A 19,433-nucleotide genomic window follows, 5' to 3' on the forward strand; every position below is an offset into this window, starting at 1 on the left:
ACAATCTAAACATTTCCAATTTCCCATAGTGTATTGTCATCAACAGACCGATACATGAAGTAACTACCATAATCACTTGTTTACGAATTGTAATAATCTTAAATCAAATTCAATTAATGCATATAAGTTCTATTAGTTAGTCATACAACACTAACCAATCACAACTACCAACCATCTTAATGCATCCATGAAAAGACTTAATAAAAAATTAGTTATTATAGTCAAGTCCCATTACTCGACTCATTGTTTATTTTCGAAGTCTAAAGGGGTTCTTACAATGTCTTTCAAAACACTATATCGTCATATTCAAGGACATTCCATGTATTTTACATTCATGCATTGACTGATTAAAGTTAGTTCATTGTAACTTCAATCATGTTCATTAAATGTATCATTAGTATTGCCACATTTGCAAAGCAAGATTTGGTAGTTGGTTATCACTTTCCTTAATGAGTGTTCAATATTGTTCATAGGTGTAATGAGTGTTCAATATTGTTCTTAAGTGTGACAAAAGTTTTATTGTCTTTTTTCCTCATCAAGAATCCAATGTCATGAACATAGTTTTGCAGCAAACTTTATTACTTACTACTCAAAGCGGTTATAAACATGAATCACACATATCATGTCAAAAGTAGTGTACTACATAAATCAATATGTAGATTGTTAAACTCATACCTGAGTTAATTTCCACTAGTGGAATTCCTCAATTTCTTCTCCGCTTACCAATTCCCAAAGGCGCCAATGCTGCAACCTTTAGCTCTAATACCACTTGTAACATACCCCAGTAACCTCACATGTAAAAGTAGGAAGTTTGAATTTTTTATACAAATTACCGACAAGTAATTATCCAAATCACAACTCCACATTCCTCATTAACCATTAGATATAATGTTCATTAGTAAATTGCAATAGAGGACAATAAGTTGCATAACCATTGACAACTACTGTTGTAGTATATTAACATAAACTATCTCATGAACTTTGCATCCATTTTGTGATTTCCTTAACCATATTAATTAATCACATACTTGACATTATGATTATCACATCAAATAAGGAATCATCATCATCAAGGATTCAATATTATCAAACTGACACAATAAGCAATCACATCATTGAACACGTTGAACACCGATATACCCTGGAAACCTCGTAGAGTGAAAACCAACAAACGTTTAATCTTATTATTAAATGCTCGTGAGGGTTTTCACCCCTCATTCAATGGCTTATAAGGGATTCCATCCCTTATCCCTTGTTATAAAATATTACAATGAAATATCATTAAAATGTCACATAACTAGCTAAAAGCTATTACATTTTCCATGAAACCCTTTACCTACATATCACCACTCTCTACATCCTTGTGGCATGATTGTTCTATCAACGTACAATTCTAAAACTTGTACTCATGAGCATTGGCTGTTAGTTCTTTACCTACCACAATGTTAAACATCATTTTTCTTTGACACAAACTGCCATCATTTCATGTTATTGCTGTCGTCAACAAGCTTTGGCAATAAGATTAGATACAATATTAATCAATCAATAATCAGTCTCTAAAAGTGATCTTTTAACATATACTCATGTGCATGCGTTGTAAATATATATCACAATAAGCTTCTTCTAACAACGTTGTGCACCAATAATTATCAAGCATGTCATAATAAATAACTAGTACATTTATTCAAGTAAATACTTGTTTTACCTTCCACAATTCTTATTCACACTAATGCATATTTCTCTTTAAAAGATCCAACCCAATAGTTCTACAAATCCATGTTTCTCTTTTAAATATATAATAGCATAGTTATATCTTCGTACATGTAATAAACTATTTTTTCTATGCTTTTGCACATGTGTTATTTTCACATAGTTATTATTCAAGAACCCAACATAGTTTCTCTAACATTTATGTACAAAGTTATTATACATTTGTTTCCATGAAAGTATCATAACAAAGTCCTCATGCATTTGTTTTCAACAAGGTATCATAATCAACCTTTCTTTTGCGCATAAGAACTAGGATAATAATAACTGTAACCATTTATGCATTAAACCATGCAAATAAACCAAACTACCCAATATGCAATAACCAAATCCTTTACTTTTTTACTCACCAAAACATGTAACTTTTGCAAACTCTTGTAAAGGAATTAACGCAATTAACTTATCTTTCACGCACGAGAAATACATACTCTTTCCAAAGAAGATTCCTATGACTTATATTATCTCTTTGCATTTCATCTACGCAAAGGTTATTATATTTCTCATAGCTAAGTATTCTTCTTCAAAAGAACTTTCTTACCCATGAGAATATTTCACAAATTACCGTCTTTAATTTATATTCACTCCCAAGAAAATAACTTGGATAAATATTCACTTCCAAGAAAATAACTTGGATAAAAAAAGAGTATACTTCATATCTTTTCTTAGATAAAAGGTATTTGTATTGTTATATAAAAACAAGAAGATTAGTCACACATAAGGTAGTTATTAATAACTACATGCATTAATGTATTTCCTTTACCAAGAAAACATATAAAATAATCAATCTTATACTGCATGCATTAATATATTCTCTTTACCAAGAAAACATATAAACTAATCAATCTTTAACTACATGTATTAAAATATTTTCATTACCAAGAAAACATATAAAATAATCAATCTTTAACTACATGCATTAAAATATTTTCTTTCCCAAGAAAACATATAAAATAATCAATCTGCAAAACACAAAAACATGATATTTTCCAACAATCCAAAAAACAACTTATTCTTCTCTATAAAAAACGTAGTTACTTATCTGTTGGTGTAATATATTTGGATAATCTCTTGAAGAGAAAAACACTGTGCCTTTCAATAGTCTTAGTTTTCTTCAACTCTAGCAGAGGAAGCTTGGGAACTATAACAATGGGCACCCCATCTTGATAGGCAGCAGAAATGGCCTCTACATTGCAATCAGCAGGCAAAGTGAATTTTCTCGTGAATTTCCCACCCTACGCTCCATGCGAATGTATTTCAACTCCGCTTCTTCCTCCTTTTCATTCTTCTTTCGCTTGCAACTGATGTTCATAACATTCTCATCTTCAAATTGAACCTTGATGTCATTGGATTTGAGGCACGACATGTCTATTATAAAAAATAACGTATGAGTTTGGGTATTCTTTAACATCCAGAGGAGTGGAAGCCATGGCCTTCGAGTTGCGCACATAAGAGCGGGTCGGAGCATTGAGGAGCTTTTCTAGCTTGTCTGACATGCCAAGCAGTTGTTTCATAGTGCTCAACAAAGGATCCATTGCCATTCTTCAAATATCTAGCTCGAATTTGACGAATAATATCGGTTGAACAGACGCTTCCCAAGAATGATTACAAATTGCCCTTCGGAACTCCATGAGGAGGGTAGAGACTCAGAGAAAATACATAGAGGCTTTTATTTTCCTGTTCTAGAAGCGTCGAGGGCTCTAGATGTGCTTCTCGAACCGGAAATGGTAGTTACAAGTCGTTCCATAACTACTTCTTGATTCCAAAGGTAAACCAGTTAAATAATTATTTAATTACATGAGTTTCAGTAGGTATATTACATGATCAAGAATAAAGATGGAGGAATTGCACTAAAACGATGTGTGATTTAGGAAGTGATCAAGAATAAATGAGTAGGAAATATGCCAAAACGACCTCTAATTTCGAAGGTAGCAAATGATGATAGGTATTTAAATTCAACATAGGCTTCGTGATTTGTAATGCTCAAGGAAACAGTATTGTAGTATAATTTCACTATAGCATGGTCATTTCCTTTTCCTGATATTTTTCTACCTTTCAATAGTTGTCAAGGAATCATTAATTAAGTTGTGAAGAAATAATTAATTAGTGCTATATGTTATTGCCTTACCTTGTAACAACTAGTGCAATTGCTAGTAATAATTTGGCCCATTGGATTCACCTAAATAAAACCTAATTTCTGAGCGAACTGTGGAGTAAATATGAAAAAAAGTTTTATTTATTTACCATAACTCTAGTTTATCTATATTTTTATTAATTTACCATACCTCTTTTATAAATATAGTATTTTTCCCATGGTATTTAGTCCACAGTATTAAAATGGTATTTGGCCCATAGACTTCACCTAAATAAAACTTATTTTTTGAGTTTTCGTAATAAAAAGAGGTTTATGGACTAAATATAAAAAGAGGTCTTATTTAATTACCATACCTCTAGTTTATTTATATTCACATTTATTTACCATACCTTTGGAGTAAGTCTAAAAAGAGGTTTTATTTATTTGCCATACCTCCAGTTTATTTACATTTTTATTTATTTACTATACCTATTTGTTTAGTGTTCATAAACCTCTTTATATTTTAAATTTGTATTGGGTTTATACATAATAATAATTAGATTGATTTCTAAACAAGGCCAACATTATATTAAAAATCTTAAATGTTAAAATATTACATGTTAAATGTTTAAATTTATGTTTACATTTACGTTTACTAAGGTTAATGTGAGATCTACCCGATACTAAGGTTAATGTTTTTATTATCTTGAATTGGTAACAAAAAATTGTTTATTTCTCATCCAATTAAATTTCATTAGAGGAAATTGCATGTCAGTTTTACAAGTCATGCTCTTCGCTCACATCCATTTGCAATATTAAGTTTTGTAGGTCATTCTCTTGCATCATAGATCACTGCCTGTAATTCGATGTGTAGTGATGTAGGTTCATTATTCAATTTGATGTGCTAGTATGTAGGTTCAATGGTGAATTCAATGAGCCAGTTAGGTATACAAATACTATAGGCAATCAATTGCAAGCATTCTTATGTTTGCAAGTTCTCATTTTCTCCCATTTGGATATAACTAATCGCCATTGGTATTTGGATTTAATGTAGAGGCTAAAAGGGTGTTTGCAAATGATGGCCCCAATCCACACCATTATACCATGTCCATAAAGACTAATGAATTTCATTGTGCAGTTCAATCCATAACACTTTGCCTTTGTTCAATTCTCTAACCATTCAACTTAGTAGATAATTATAAAAATTTTAAATTATTATTAGAATATCTTAAAAAATTTGATGAGTGCCAGTATTGCAGCAAGGATGCTGTAACTCTTGGGCTACCAGCTTTACTTATCAACCTTGGGTTCGTACAAACTTGGAGGTGACAGTGATGTATGCATAAGTAAAAGTGATGCTTCTACCTGTTGTCACTTGTTTGGCTGGCCAGAGACCACTGGGGTTCCAAGCCGGACTTCTATAGAGTTAGAAGAAGCTTGATTCTTTGATGGAAAAAAGACAAATCTACTCTAAAAGAGTTACTCTAATGCAGTAATGGGAAAAAACCAACATGTAATGTGAAACCACACCATGCCCTAACTAAGCATTTAAGAAGCTATGCTAAACAGATGTTCTAAATCAAAAATAAAAAAATGCTACTATCTAAGCTGTAGAAGTAAAAAGCATCAAAAAATACTAATGTGCAAGTAAAGAAACTAAACTAACTCTCTTTTCACTTTTCTGGTCTTTTTAGGCAAAATCAAGTATGCAAACTAATTGTTCTTATGGATGTGATAGGTGGACTGAAAGTTTTTAAGGGTGGCTAGAAGGTTTATGGAGTGATTGGATGGTGTGGACGGGTCCTAGGAGGCCTTTTACGACTTCCTAGGGGTTTCCCATCAATTCGGCCTCAAAACAAGCCGTTTCAAGAAAACCTATAGGATGTACTAGAAACCTACATGATGATCTTGCAAGAATTACATGAAACCTACAAGATACACCCAAGAACTAATTGTGAGGTGTTGGAGTTGTTGAGAAGCTTAGGAAAGGTGTGTGATGGGTGGAATGGAGTGTTAGAAGGTCTAGGAGAACTGAGGAGTCAATATCCAAGATAAGGGATGGCTAGATTCGCTCATTTTGTTTATGATAATTTCAAAGAAAAATGATCAAAAACTAGTGAGGGTGATGGTGAAACAAGGGATGGCTAAGGTGGATGAAGTGGAAGGTGGTAGCTGGTTATGAAGTCTTGGTCACCACCTGAAGCACCTACTCTACATAAAACATGTGTGTCTTCCAAAAACTATGCAACAAGATACATTTTCATAAACTAGAAAAGCATGAATCAATTGCCTATATTATGTATGAAGAAATTTGTTGAAGGGAATGAAAGCATCAATGAGATCTTATTGCAGAAATGGAGATGGAAAAATATGACAATGCGATCCGCCTTGCAACATTAACCAAATACTGAATTAAAGACAACAAACTCCAAAGCTCATAAAAGAACTAGAAATCTCTGTTTTTGGGGTGGCTGAAGGGTCCCTTCCTCAAGTCATGATCCCAGAGGGAGGAAGTGAGGCCGAGACACCTACTAATAACCTTGTGGTGATCATTTTTCCCCTTGCTAACCTGCTACTTGAAAGAAGGCACAAATGGAAGCAAACTACCATAGTACCAATCTAATCTACACTACTTGTAATGGAAATGCATCTAATAAGCAAACTAACATCTAAGATATGAATCTACACTAAGAAAACATGTACAATAAAGAGGAGCCTTGGTTGCTAGGGTTGAGATCTAACCCAAGAGCTTCATCCCTCTGAGTTAACTCAGTGTTGGCTCAAAACAAAGCTCATTCTTATTGCCAAAACAACAAATTACATCAAAAGAACTCTCACAAGTCTTGCAGCTTGAAAATAGAGTAGAGTTTTACAATGAAAATATGAATCCTACTAAGGTCCTATGCCTCTCTAATTATACATCTGAAGTCTCCAATGACTTCCTTAAAATTAGGGAGGGTTGGCTCCCAAACTCGAGATAAACGGGTGATTTGTCTTTTACTTGCTCGGCTTCATTCTAGTCCTTATGATTTGGTTGTTTGCACTCAGAGTTGATGGAGGAATATTCAAATGGCAGGGTAGTAAATGAGGAGGATTTATCTCCTATAATCCCTCTCCCTTGTCCCATTCGAGTTTTGACCTTGGTCTTTGCCAAAATTTCTTGCTTTTCTCCTTTAATTCTACATTAAATGCACATTATACCACAAAGCAAAATATCCAACTCTAAATCATCTCATAAACAAAATATAATCAAAAGTATGCAATAAGTTATGAGAATAGTTGGTTTGACTAAGCTAGGAGGTGAATTAAACCCCATATAATTACCCAATGATGAGGCTCATCATCACCCCCTATTGAAAGTGTTTTTCATTCTCTGAGCAACTTAGTCAATATCCATATCCTTCATGGCTCTAGTAGCCTCTTTGACATCCCATGCCTCTGCTGTGGTCTCCTCTTCTTGTTCATAAATGCTTGCTTTCTTTTCTACCTCTTCCCACTGCTTCTTTTCTTCTTCTTCTTCTTTTCTCCCTTCTAGCATTCCTAAGAGTAGTGGTGGACTGAGTTTTAGGCCTATCCAATTGACCTTCAACCTTTGCGTATTGTTTATACATATGTGTCATGTTCAGTGCCTCTCTCAACCTTTGAGGGGAGTGATATTCTTTTATCTTTAAGTTGTATGGTAGTGTGTTCCATCTCCTCAGGAAAGTATGTATACTATCATCCCCTAGCAGCCTAAACATGTCCTCAAAATGTGAAATTTCTTGCTCTTGGGTAGAAAGATATCTAGGTGCTAGCTGAGGATCATTTGCAATAAAATTACGGGTACTGAAGAGGGCCATGGGATTTGGTTGTTTAGCTCTTATCAAAATATGTTCACTTTACTCTCTTGTCAATATACTTTTCATTTCTACAGCTCTTGAATCTTCATGGTTCATCCATGATGCAAAAACCATTAATTGTAGATCTCCTAGCTTGGCATTAGGGTCCCATACATTCATGTCTATGAGGGCCATTTTGTGCAAATAGAAATCAGCTAGTTTGGCCCTACCCTCTAGTGTACTTTGATTACAAAGATCAATAAACTACATGCAGTCCTGAAATGTTATGGTTCCCCTCTATTCTAGTGTCTTAATATGAAACTGCAGCCATTGTTCTTTGAGGTAGAGAGCATACGATTTAGCTAGAATCCTACAATGGATTGCCTCCAAGGAGAGGTTGGCCATACATGCTAATTGGTTCTCTCTCTCCTGTAGGTGTCGCCTCAGCCATGCATTTTCTGTCTCTAGTTGATTTCTCATTAGAGCTTCTCTATCCCTCAAGCCACTTAGCTCTCTGCCCATTTCTTTGAGTTTCTTTTCCATGTGCCCAATGTATTCCACCCCCTTTGACATGGCGATATACATCCATCCTTTGACATGGTGAGTTCTGGCGCTCTCCTTCTCAAGATTGAAGAACACTAGGATGGAAAATTTTTGAGGTATGACCCTACCTCTTTCAATAAACTGGTAATAGGAGTCTAGATTAGGTTGGGGGCTGGGTTCTTTTGTCTTTGGTTCCTCCTCTTTAGCTTCTTTCTACTCCCCTACCTTCCTTACCAATTTTTGTGCCTCCTATAGATTCAACAGAGTATCCTGTATGACTGGTTTTGCTTCTTGTAGATTCTGTTGTGGATCCTGTAAGATTTCCTTACCCTTTGAGGAAGTTGATCTAGCAGTAGGCCTCCTCACATAGGTGATAAGGGACTTAGGGGAAGGCATTTTGTTTTTTTGTGTAGGGGAATCTTTAATATCAATAGGAATTTTGGTTCATGTTTGTGGCTTCCCTTGTCTTATTATTGTGCTCTTTCTTGTCCTAAAATATAGTGGGGTCTACCTCTTCCTTTTTCCTTCTTGCTTGATTGGGGTGATAAGAGAAGTGAGGGAAGCTATTGCCTTTCACTCAGTGGCCTTTGGAGACACCCTATATGACTCCTACTTATGTTCTATCCCCTCTGTTCTATTGCCTTCTTTCTCTCTATCTTTCCTATCTTCTTCTTATAGATATTCATCATCTCTATCAGTTTCCTCCTTAATTTCCTCCTTTGTTTCTTCATCATCCTCCTTCTCTTCTTCCTCTTCTTCTTCATCCTCATCATGTTCCTCTTTGTCAACTCCTTCATCCATCTCATCCTCATCTCCTTCTGTATCTTACTCTTCATGTTTTACTTCCTCTTCACTAATAGTAGGACTAACACCATAAGTGAGAGCTTTGATGTCATCCTCTACTGGCATGTCTGTGAAAACTTACCATGTTATAGGTGTTCTAAGGTTTTGGAGGGCATGTTCAATGAGGATCCTAATCAACCCATGGTGAGCTAATTGTTGGGAATTCCCCTCCTTCACATTGATGCTTGAATCTATCAGTGATTTAAGAAAGAAATATGGTATGTTAAGCCTTTGATGAGGGGGTGTTTCTACCCCAAACCTTAATTCTTCAAGGATCCTAAAATGATAGCCATAGATAACACTATACCTACCCTCACATGAGATGTATTTGATTAGTTGGTAGCCTACCTCATTCAATGGATATGGAAGACTTTCCCTCCTTACTCCATTTTTGTCCTCAGTGGGTTCCTCACCTTATAAAAATAATTTTCTTTGCGCAACTTGGCTATCTCCTTTGTCTTCTTTTCTCCATGGTATTCCTAGGGGAAGTGTGGTGACTCTGCTGATGAGCTCAGGGGTGAGATCTATAGTGAGGCCCCTTATTACAATAGTGGCATGGATTTTGGTGTGTGGAGTGAGGGAGAGAGAAAATTCTTGAGCCACCTCATCATCATACCCTCTGAATTTTTCAAAAAAACCCATCCAATTATGTCGTGTGAAGATTTCAAGCACTTGGGGATGTTGTTGGATTCTCATAGTGTTTGTGGGCTCTCTTCTATTAAACCCTCGTGTCATCTTGCTAGTGAAGCTTGAGGAGAAAATGAGAATGTTGAAATAATTTTTCAAATGCAGGAGCAAAAAAAAGATGATTGTGTATTTAATTCCCTTCACACAGTTGCTAAATTTACTCAGATTGAGAGTATCCTTGGTTCATTTAATTGTAAAGGGGAATGTAATTTTAGAGCCTATATCTTTAGACTAGTTGTAGTGGCCAACTCCCATGATATCCCTTCTGAATTCTTCTCTGCCAATCTTGTAAAACGGTCTCTGTGTATCCTGTAGACAGTCTCTGTATCCTATAGGAATTCTTGTGCATGCTCCTGTAGGAATTCCTGTGTAGTAAATGATGTATCTTTTCTTTCGGTGGGTTTCCTGGGTTATGAGAGTGAATTGAGTGAGGGAGTTTTGAGGAGGTGAAATGCATGAATTCATGGAAATGATGTTTTATTTCCTCTTATGGTGATTCGGGGTGAGGTGGTGTGCTGGAAGCAAAGGTATGTTGCCATTTTTGGACCATTGGTCCCCACTACCACCTCATACCACCTCATCATTTCCCACTCCTCATAATCAACTCCCACCTTGTAAATCCGTATTTTAACCGCTTTTTGTCCTACTCCTTCTCTGTCTTTGAGTTGATTGTAGCCACGTGTGAGAGGACACCCAGGTGTGCATGTGCTCACTAAACGAAGGTGGCCAAGTTAATTGGCCACCTTTTCACTTATAAACCAACTATCTCATAACACTTACAATTTTTTACTACATGATGCATATGATAGAGTGAGTGAGATATTTACCAGTGGTTTTAATGCTATGTTGTAGTTGTTGAAGAACAGAGATGCTGATGTGTATATTTGTTGCATGCCATTCTTCTTCCTCCTCTTATTGTTTGCAAATGGCTTCTCTATTTTTGCAAGTATCCATGGTTGAAGATCTGATGCTGCTACTTTGAAGCTCTTGGATCATCATGGTGAAGACTTGTTGCTGGTGTGATTAATATTCTGTGGGATAGGCTGCTACATGATTTCCTACAAGATGTCCTATAGCTGCTTCTCCCTTAGAATCATTTAATCGTTTTGCTTGTTGTGGCTATGAGGATGGTGACATGGATGGAAAGAAGGAGTGGCAGTGTGGAGAGTAAAGTATACTCAGGTGATGCTCTTTACTCCTCTCTGTTTCCCTTTTTTCTCTTTGAAGACTGGAAAGAAATTGTTGAACTTGATCATTTTTAAATGGTGATTATAGGGATGATGATAACAGATGAGGTGAGGTGCTAGATCATGAATAGGGTGAATTTTAGGGACCTAACAAGTCCATCATTTTCCTTCGGATTGATTCTTGTATGATTTTTGGGTCACTATAATTCCTACAGGATCATCTTGTAGGTTCTTAGGTGATCCTGTAGGAATACAGGGGATCTTGTAGAAAACACAATATTTGTATAAGCCAAAGTAATAGAGTGGAAAAATGACAAAAATGATGGAGGGATGCATGGTAAGGAGTGAAAAAATGAATAAGTGAGTGGCAGGGGTCTCCTTGGGATCCTCTTTTTCTCCTTGAATGTCCTTCTCACCTGCCTACAAATGGAAATTTCATGACAATTTTTTTTTTTGAAAAACAACTAGGCTTTCTGAGAGAGGTTTTCACCCTAGTTGTTTTCCTCGGGCGCCTCAAGAAAGGTTTTCACCCAGGGATCTTCTTATTATCTATTTTTTTCTTTGTTTTTTTTTTCATCACTGGGCTGCCTCAAGAGGTTTTCAACCCAATGATGGGACTCAGGTGCCTCATGGAGGTTTTCACCTAAGTCCCTTATTCTTTTTTCTCTTTTTCTCAGTGATTTGATGAGGGAGGAGCTAGAACTTTCTCCACTATCATCACTGTATTATTGATATAATCAGTGAACTCTTATTTTGTTAAAGGTATCTTGTAAATTTTCAATCGGTATCAATTAACAAGCAAAGGAATGGCTTTTTCATCTATGGTTCTGATTTGCACTAAACCATTATCATGTCATCTTTCTACAACATAAGGTCCAAGCCATCTTGTCCTTAACTTGCCCTTGAAGTCTTTATACCTAGAATCATATAACAATGCCCAATCGCCTTCCTGAAATTGCTTCTCCCAGATATTTTTATCATGCCATATCTTCCTATGAGGTTGAAATACCTCTGTATGTAGGAGGACCTACATTTTGAATTCATCCAATCCATTCAATTGGAACAATCTCTCTTTTTGTGCATTGTTGAGATCCAAATCTAGTTGGGCTGCCATCGTTAATGTGTTAAATTCAAATTCAATGGACGTCAAGCCCTTTTTCCCATAGAACAACTCATAGGGTGTGAATCCAGTGGTGGTGTTCCATGTGGTATTATAGGCCCAAGTGGCCTCAACTAGTCTTTCTACCCAATCCTTCCTACTGCTACTCACCATCTTGGTTAAGATGCCCTCCAGTGCTCTGTTGGTCACCTCCACTTGCCCATTAGCTTGTGTATGATAGGGAGTGGAGGTCCTATGCTTGATCTTGTGATGGCTGAGGAAGTCTTCAATCATGTTGGAGGTAAACTGGCTGCCTTGGTCTATGACCAGCTCTCTAGGGCACCCAAATTTGTAGAATACATTCTCCCTTAGGAACTCAGCCACCTTCTCTTTTGTTGCTGCCTTAATTGTCTTGGTTTCATCCCACTTAGTCAAATAAAAAATGCACACAATAATGTACTCTTTTTTCTTTGAAGGAGGCTCAATGGGCCCAATGAAGTCCATGCCCCACTTGTCAAATGGCTCGAAAGTCACTTGTGGCTGCAAAGGTATTTTATCACTTGGAGTAGGCCTTCACATCCTCTGGCACCAATCACACTAACTAGTGTATTTTCTCACATCCTATCGAAGAGTGGGCCAATAATAGCCTACTTGTAACACTTTGAATGATGTCCTCTTTGTTGCAAAGTGACCTCCACAAGGCCCATCATGACAAGTCAGAAGGATGCCAAAGTCTTCGTCTTCCCCGACACACCTTGTCAAGATTTGATCTAGGCCAAGTTTGAAAAGATCCCAATCCAAGTGAAGGGAGCGTTTTTCGTGACTATCATTCTTTTTTCCTTGGAGGACAAGTTTGGTGGGAATTGTGTTGATACGAAATAGTTTGCTATATCAACAAACCATGGAGAGAGAACTGAAATAGAAAATAAGTGCTCATCCGGTAACTGGTCATCCACCATTCCTTCTTCAGGTGCAGGCAAATTTACCCTAGATAAAAAGTCTGCAACAACATTTTCCTTGCCAGGCTTATAGATCAAATTGGTGTAATAAAAGTAACTATCTTATAATTCGAGCATTCACATCTAGTTTGTTCATTAAATATTTGATTGTAGCATGGTCAGTATGCACAAATGTTTGATAGCCAGTAATGTAATGCGTGAATTTTTTTAATGAATGCACAACAACCAAGAGTTCGTTTTTAGTCACTGTATAATTTATTTAAGCCTTTGATAAGTTCTTACTGATAAAATAGATATCATAAGGAATTTTTTCATCTATCTGACCTAGGGCTGCTCCTATGGCTTTGTGTGTAGCATCAACATGAATATGAAAGGGGAGGGCCTAGTTTGGGCCTCGAGAAATTGGTGCAGTGGTTAACTTATCCTTTAGGATGCCTAAGGCCTCTTGACATCTTTTTGACCATATAAACTCAACCTCCTTGGCCAACAAACCAAATAAAGGAAAGGCCAACTTGCTGAAGTCCTTTATGAACCTTCGGTAGTATCCAGCTAGCCCTAGGAAACTTTTGACATCTCTCTACTTTTGAGGAGGTGGGACCCTTTGGATGATGACTATTTTGTTTGGGTCCACCTGTAGTCCTTGCTCAGGTATTGAATGACCTGGCACGGTCCCTGCAGTCATTAAGAACTCACATTTTTTAGGACTGAGAAACAGGTTCATTTCAATGCACTTGTGTAGTACTTTGCCTAGGTTAGATAGAGCTTCTTGAAGATCACAACCATAAGGTGTAAAATCATCCATATAAATTGGTGGCCTGGGTGCAGGCGATATGGTCAAATGACCGAAGCCTGATATAATTTCTTCAATTTCTAGCTGAATTCCTATTTCTGCTTCAACAGGTGTATCAGTCATCTATTGACAGCTTCATGAGTTTTCCTCTGATACACTCCAACCTTCGTTATCGGCGCAAAACATATCACAGGCCTGTTTTTCCTCTATCAGAACTATAATCCCATAGGAATTATAGTTATAGACTATCGTTGCTTTAAAACAAAGGAAATGCATTAAAAACACTATACACACAGGTGGAGGGCTTTCGTTCCAAAGGAACAGAAATACACTATCGACGCCTTATTATCACTATATTGTTAATTCTAAAGAATTAACTATCGGCGCTTTAAATTCAAGAAATGTGTTTAACGCAATTAACACTATCTGTGGTCACCATTGGTCCTTCCAATGTTCCTTTCTCCAATGCGATAACACGTAGTGTTATTGGAGATCACAATCGGCGATTCCAGTGCTCCCAATACAAGGCTCCTCCACTCCGAACTTGTGATGCGATAATAATCACATACCCGATATGTTATTAAAGCCTCCCTATAACGTTTTGACTCTGGCAGTGTCGCGCTATCGGAATTCGGTGTTCCAATGGTTCAGCTTTGTTCTGCTCCCACTCAGAAATGCGATAAAGGTTTCGGACCCGATGAGGGTATAGTCTCTGTGCAATAAAACTTCAAGTCTAGAACTCTGTTTTGACTACATAATTCACGATTTTCTTGTGTTAACCAGAGTTTCCGCTTGGAAGCTTAACAATGTTTATAATGGAAACCTTGCATGCCAGTATAGAGGAAAACACATTAACAAGCTTAAAGCAAATACCAATAGGTAGAACTGAGCCGAATCACCATTAACAAGGGTTCAGAAGTAAATAAGCATATACAAATTCCAGTTAACAGAGAATCATAAATTCAGATGCACAGAGAGAGTTTTCAATATGACAATGTCTCCGGGATCAACTAACTCAGAGCATCCCATTATTTCCTTTTTATAAATAATATATAAGCCCTCTCAATCCCTATCCCATAGAAAAGCATGCCTTTTACATAGAGCGATTTAAAGCAATTATGCATAAAGCTTGTTACAACTTATCCATAATTGATTATTACAGCATGATTTATTCTTATTCTATCCTTATCTTAAACTAGAAAAGCATGGAAATTGCTGGCTGAAGGACCCCACTCCTTTGCCTGTAGATTTTTTTGGATTTTTGGAATAAGTTTGAAGATTTTCCCTCCAAGTCTCATGCTCCTGCATTAGACTCCTAAGGACAAAATTCTTCATGAGCTCTTGTCCATGAGTTCATCTACAGAACTGCCCAGTTTCTGTAGCATGTCTTCTGTAACCCAATTAGCTTCAATAGTTGGCTGATCCTTCCATTTTACCAAATACTGGAATTATTCTCGTCCCCTTGTTTTCTTAAACACCTTCTTGTCTAAAATTATTTTTGGCTACAAATTCTTTGTTGTGGGTAATTGTTTTACCTAGTCAATCTCTTGGGTCTCTTGATCTTGTGTTGTATCATCTGCAGTTTCACCTTCATGTAGAAATTTCACCTATAGAACGAACCGATATATGCAATGTCCTAAAGCATAATACTTGTTCTACTTCTACAAACATTAAGTGGAAGCATAATCGAATTCATGAGCAACATCAAGTATAAACGTGCATAATTGATCAAGAGAAATAATCACACATAACACAAGATATATCCAGGGGAAAGCACTAGCATAAACCCCCAACAATGTATTATCAATCAAGTGGAAATCCTCTTCAAAATACAAAAATAATGAGCTCAATAGTTATCCTGGTCTCTCTGTAATCAAAAGTTCCTGATGATCTTCAATCAGAAGATGAAAATCATGGACTACCTAGGCCTCAATATATAGGCCACAAATCCTCCAATCTCTTATAATATATCCTTCTCCATGCAAGGAATACTTACTAGAAATATCCAAGCATCTTATAGTACACTATCCCACATCTGATCTCAACTGGGTCTTTGACAGAACTGACATGCAACAGTTATCCATGAGTGAATTCTCAGTTATCTAAAATAATAGTTGTCACATGTATGTGTAAGGACTCTAGACACCACATATCTATACAATGGTATGATATTGTTCACTTTGGGCCTAAGGCCTCATGGATTTGTTTTTGGGCTTTACCCCAAAATGCCCTACACCAATGGGGATATTTGTCCATCATTATATACCCATGATCCTCCCCACTTCTAGTCAACGTGGGACTTTGGTCGTATACCCAACAATCCTCTCCTCGAATAAAGGACTATCGAGCCTCCCCTCAAATGATTATCCATCCGTCCACTCTCTACCAACCAGGATTCTCCGCTCCAATGCATTGGAAGCACATGCCTTACATGGAAGCACCACCTGCCTCGAGAGCTTGCTCTAACCGAGCTCATCCACGGATCCCATTGTGATATTAACGGGGCTCACCACCTTCGTTCGGCATTCCGAGGATTCATCCATTGGCTAACTTCAAACTTGGCTCTGATACCACTTGTAAGGGCTCTGGACACCACATATCTCCACAATGGTATGATATTGTCCACTTTGGGCCTAAGCCCTCATGCATTTGTTTTTGGGATTTACCCCAAAAGGCCTTATACCAATGGAGATATTTGTCCATCCTTATATACCCATGATCCTCCCCACTTCTAGTCAATGTGGGACTTTGGTCGTATACCCAACAGTATGCAAGCGTTAACAAACTATATTTTATTATTTTAACAACTTGTTAAAATAATCTAACTGGACTTGACTAGTTAGAACTAAGTCAATTGATTCTCTCATTATAGAACTCATACTTATTCCCTCAATTAGTGGAGGAAATTAAGGATAAATTCCTCAATCAGTGGGACAATTCATGTGCATGCTCACAAAGACTTCAAATTCGAATTTCCTTAACTAATTAACTCAACTGAATTAATTAATTAATATTTCCAACTGCTGTTAAGACCAAAATTAATTTTGCTTCCTATAGGTAGACTAGGGACTGCTATAAATAGGAAGGGACCCAGAAATGCTATTTTTAGAAATTTTTATTTTTAGTAGTTTCACTTCTCACCCAATGTGGCCAATGACCACACTAGCCAAACTATTATTTTAAGACATGATATTTTTAGCAGGTGTAGTTTTAGCACATTCTAAATTTAACATTTCTTGTTGCACATTTTTCAACACTCCCTCTCAACAAGAAAGGCTTCCTCTTGAACCTGATCCTGTAACTCTGGAATGTTCTGAATGCAACACATCTACCCGATCCACTTGCTCCAACAACACTTGGAACAAAAACACTTCCAACTGACCACTCTGTTGGGCTAGGAACATACTCTGATGTTGAAGCTCTACCTGCTGCTGAAAAGTGCTCCCTCTCTGACATCTGTGCTACTACAACATCTTCATGCATCTCACACCATTGCACACCTCTCTATGCCACCTAGTACTGTGCAAAACACTTGGGCCTCTTGCATTGCTACTGCCTACTAGCTATATGCTCTCTTGGGATTCCTTGCATTGTCACTCTCTCTGTCGCTCCATCCGCATCTCTCTCTACCCAATTAGTCAGTTCTTGCTACTCCACATCGAGGCTCTTGTAGCAAGGTCTCATCCAAGAGGTTGGGTACCTCAAGGATCCTGCCTCTCCTCCTTAGGATGATTACTTTATATCGCCCCACCTCCTACCTCGAGGTATGGCTGCATGTGATCCCTCAACCCACCTAGCTCAAAGTTTCCCCCTATTGGAGGTCTCTGCATGAGTAGATGTCTCTACTCGATCTCCACTCAGCTTCCCCTATTATGGCTGCTCCACAACCTCTTGAAGCTACTGCACCAATCGTGGCTCCTCCACAGTCGTCTTTGAATTCTTCTAGCTCTGCATGTAGAGAGGTAATATACCCTCCCTCTCAACCACCAAGTCTCCATTAGTTGCCTTGCTGCTCAAGGCTTTGCATGCATCTTGAACCTCAAGAGCATACAAGTTCTTGACCCATGAACCAATCTGCTTCACCTACCTAGTGATGATGTGTCTAAGGATAACCTTTCCCTTACAGAAGACTACATCATAGCTCCTATCTTCCATCATCGCAATTGACACCAAGTTTTTCTTCAGTCCTAGTACATACTTGACATCGGTCAAGGTAATTCGAGTTCCATGCTCCCTCTAAAAAATAATCGTGCCTACACCTAAGACACTATACTTCTCATCATTACCCATCACTATGAGTATCTAGAGATCTTTATCCTCTAAAGTACTGAACAAAATCTTATCGTCGGTCATGTGGAAAGAAGCTCCACTGTCAAGAAACCAACCACTTCCCACCATGGATGAAACCATGCATGCGAAAAGTGTGAACTCCAAATCAAACTGTGAAGCAAGTGCCTCACCTTCAGATCCTTCCCCAGCTCCCTTCTTGGATTTCCTCTGTGGACAATTTGCAGCATAATGGCCCACCTCATGACAATGAAAGCATCGCACTATCTATTTGTCAACCTTCTTCCCATCATTGGAAGAACTAGATTTGGAAAGAGAAACCTCCTCCTTCCCCTTCTTCACCTTACTCACTAAGGCACAATTCTCCTCATCATGCATGGATGGAGAACTATCTCTAGTGCTCTATCCGATCTCCTCCTACATCAAATCCGACCATAGTTGTTCCCAATCTGGCAGTTTCTCCCTTCCATTCACCAAGTCCTGGTAGTTATGCCAGCTCTTAGGAAGGCCAAGGAGTGCTAGACTCAACATATCCTCATCCGATGTCACGACCTCTACACTTGCAAGCTCATCCCTGCATGTGATGAGCTTGGTCAGATACATAGAGAGTGATGAGCTTGGTCAGATACATAGAGATCATCTCATCCCTTTCACACTTGATCTTTCGAAGTTTGTCCTTCACTGCCAGCTTCCTCTGATCACTACTATTCTAGTATAAATCTTTCAATTTTTTCCACATTACATGCCGAGCCTCCTTCCCTTGGAGGCTCGAGAAAATGTGATCTCGCACTCCGTCCAAGAGAATTCTCCTAGCTCTAGCCACACACTTCCTCCATTCCACCTGCTCAGTCTTGTTAGTAGACTTAGGAATTTCTTAACCAATGAAATCCTTAAGGCCATTATCTTCCAAAACTGCCTCCATGCGATCCTTCGAAGCTATATAGTTTGAGCTGCCATCAAGGGCATACTCAAGCCTCAAACCATAGAACACCATTGATGAAATAGATGTGATAAGAACTTGAGATCTATATCCTGAATAATAAACTTCGAATTTCTCCTGCTAGTATATTGTTCTTGCTCAATCACCTGTGCTCTGATACCATGTAGAATTTTGTAGAATTTCTCCTACAAATAAGCTAGCTTTGATACCATGTAGAACTTTTTCTACAAATTAGCTAGCTTTGATACCATGTAGAAATTTCCCACCTATAGATCAACCTGGTAATGCAATGTCCTAAAGCATAATACTTGTTCTACTTCTACAAAACATTAAGTGGAAGCATAATCGAATTCATGAGCAACATCAAGTAGAAACATGCATAACTGATCAAGAGAAATAATCACACATAACACAAGATATATCCAAGGGAAAGCACTAGCAT

At 37.6% G+C, this 19,433-nt stretch overlaps 1 pseudogene; it reads right to left on the reverse strand.

Annotated features, from left to right (window-relative positions):
- Positions 1-2,798: 2,798 nt before the first annotated feature.
- Positions 2,799-3,305, reverse strand: LOC149173204 (17.1 kDa class II heat shock protein-like; annotated as a pseudogene).
- Positions 3,306-19,433: the final 16,128 nt, after the last annotated feature.

This window comes from Pinus tabuliformis, chromosome 4_2 (genome assembly GCF_031772625.1).
Source record: "Pinus tabuliformis cultivar Carrire ecotype Pingquan chromosome 4_2, CPIR1, whole genome shotgun sequence".
In the NCBI taxonomy this organism is placed as follows: domain Eukaryota; kingdom Viridiplantae; phylum Streptophyta; class Pinopsida; order Pinales; family Pinaceae; genus Pinus; species Pinus tabuliformis.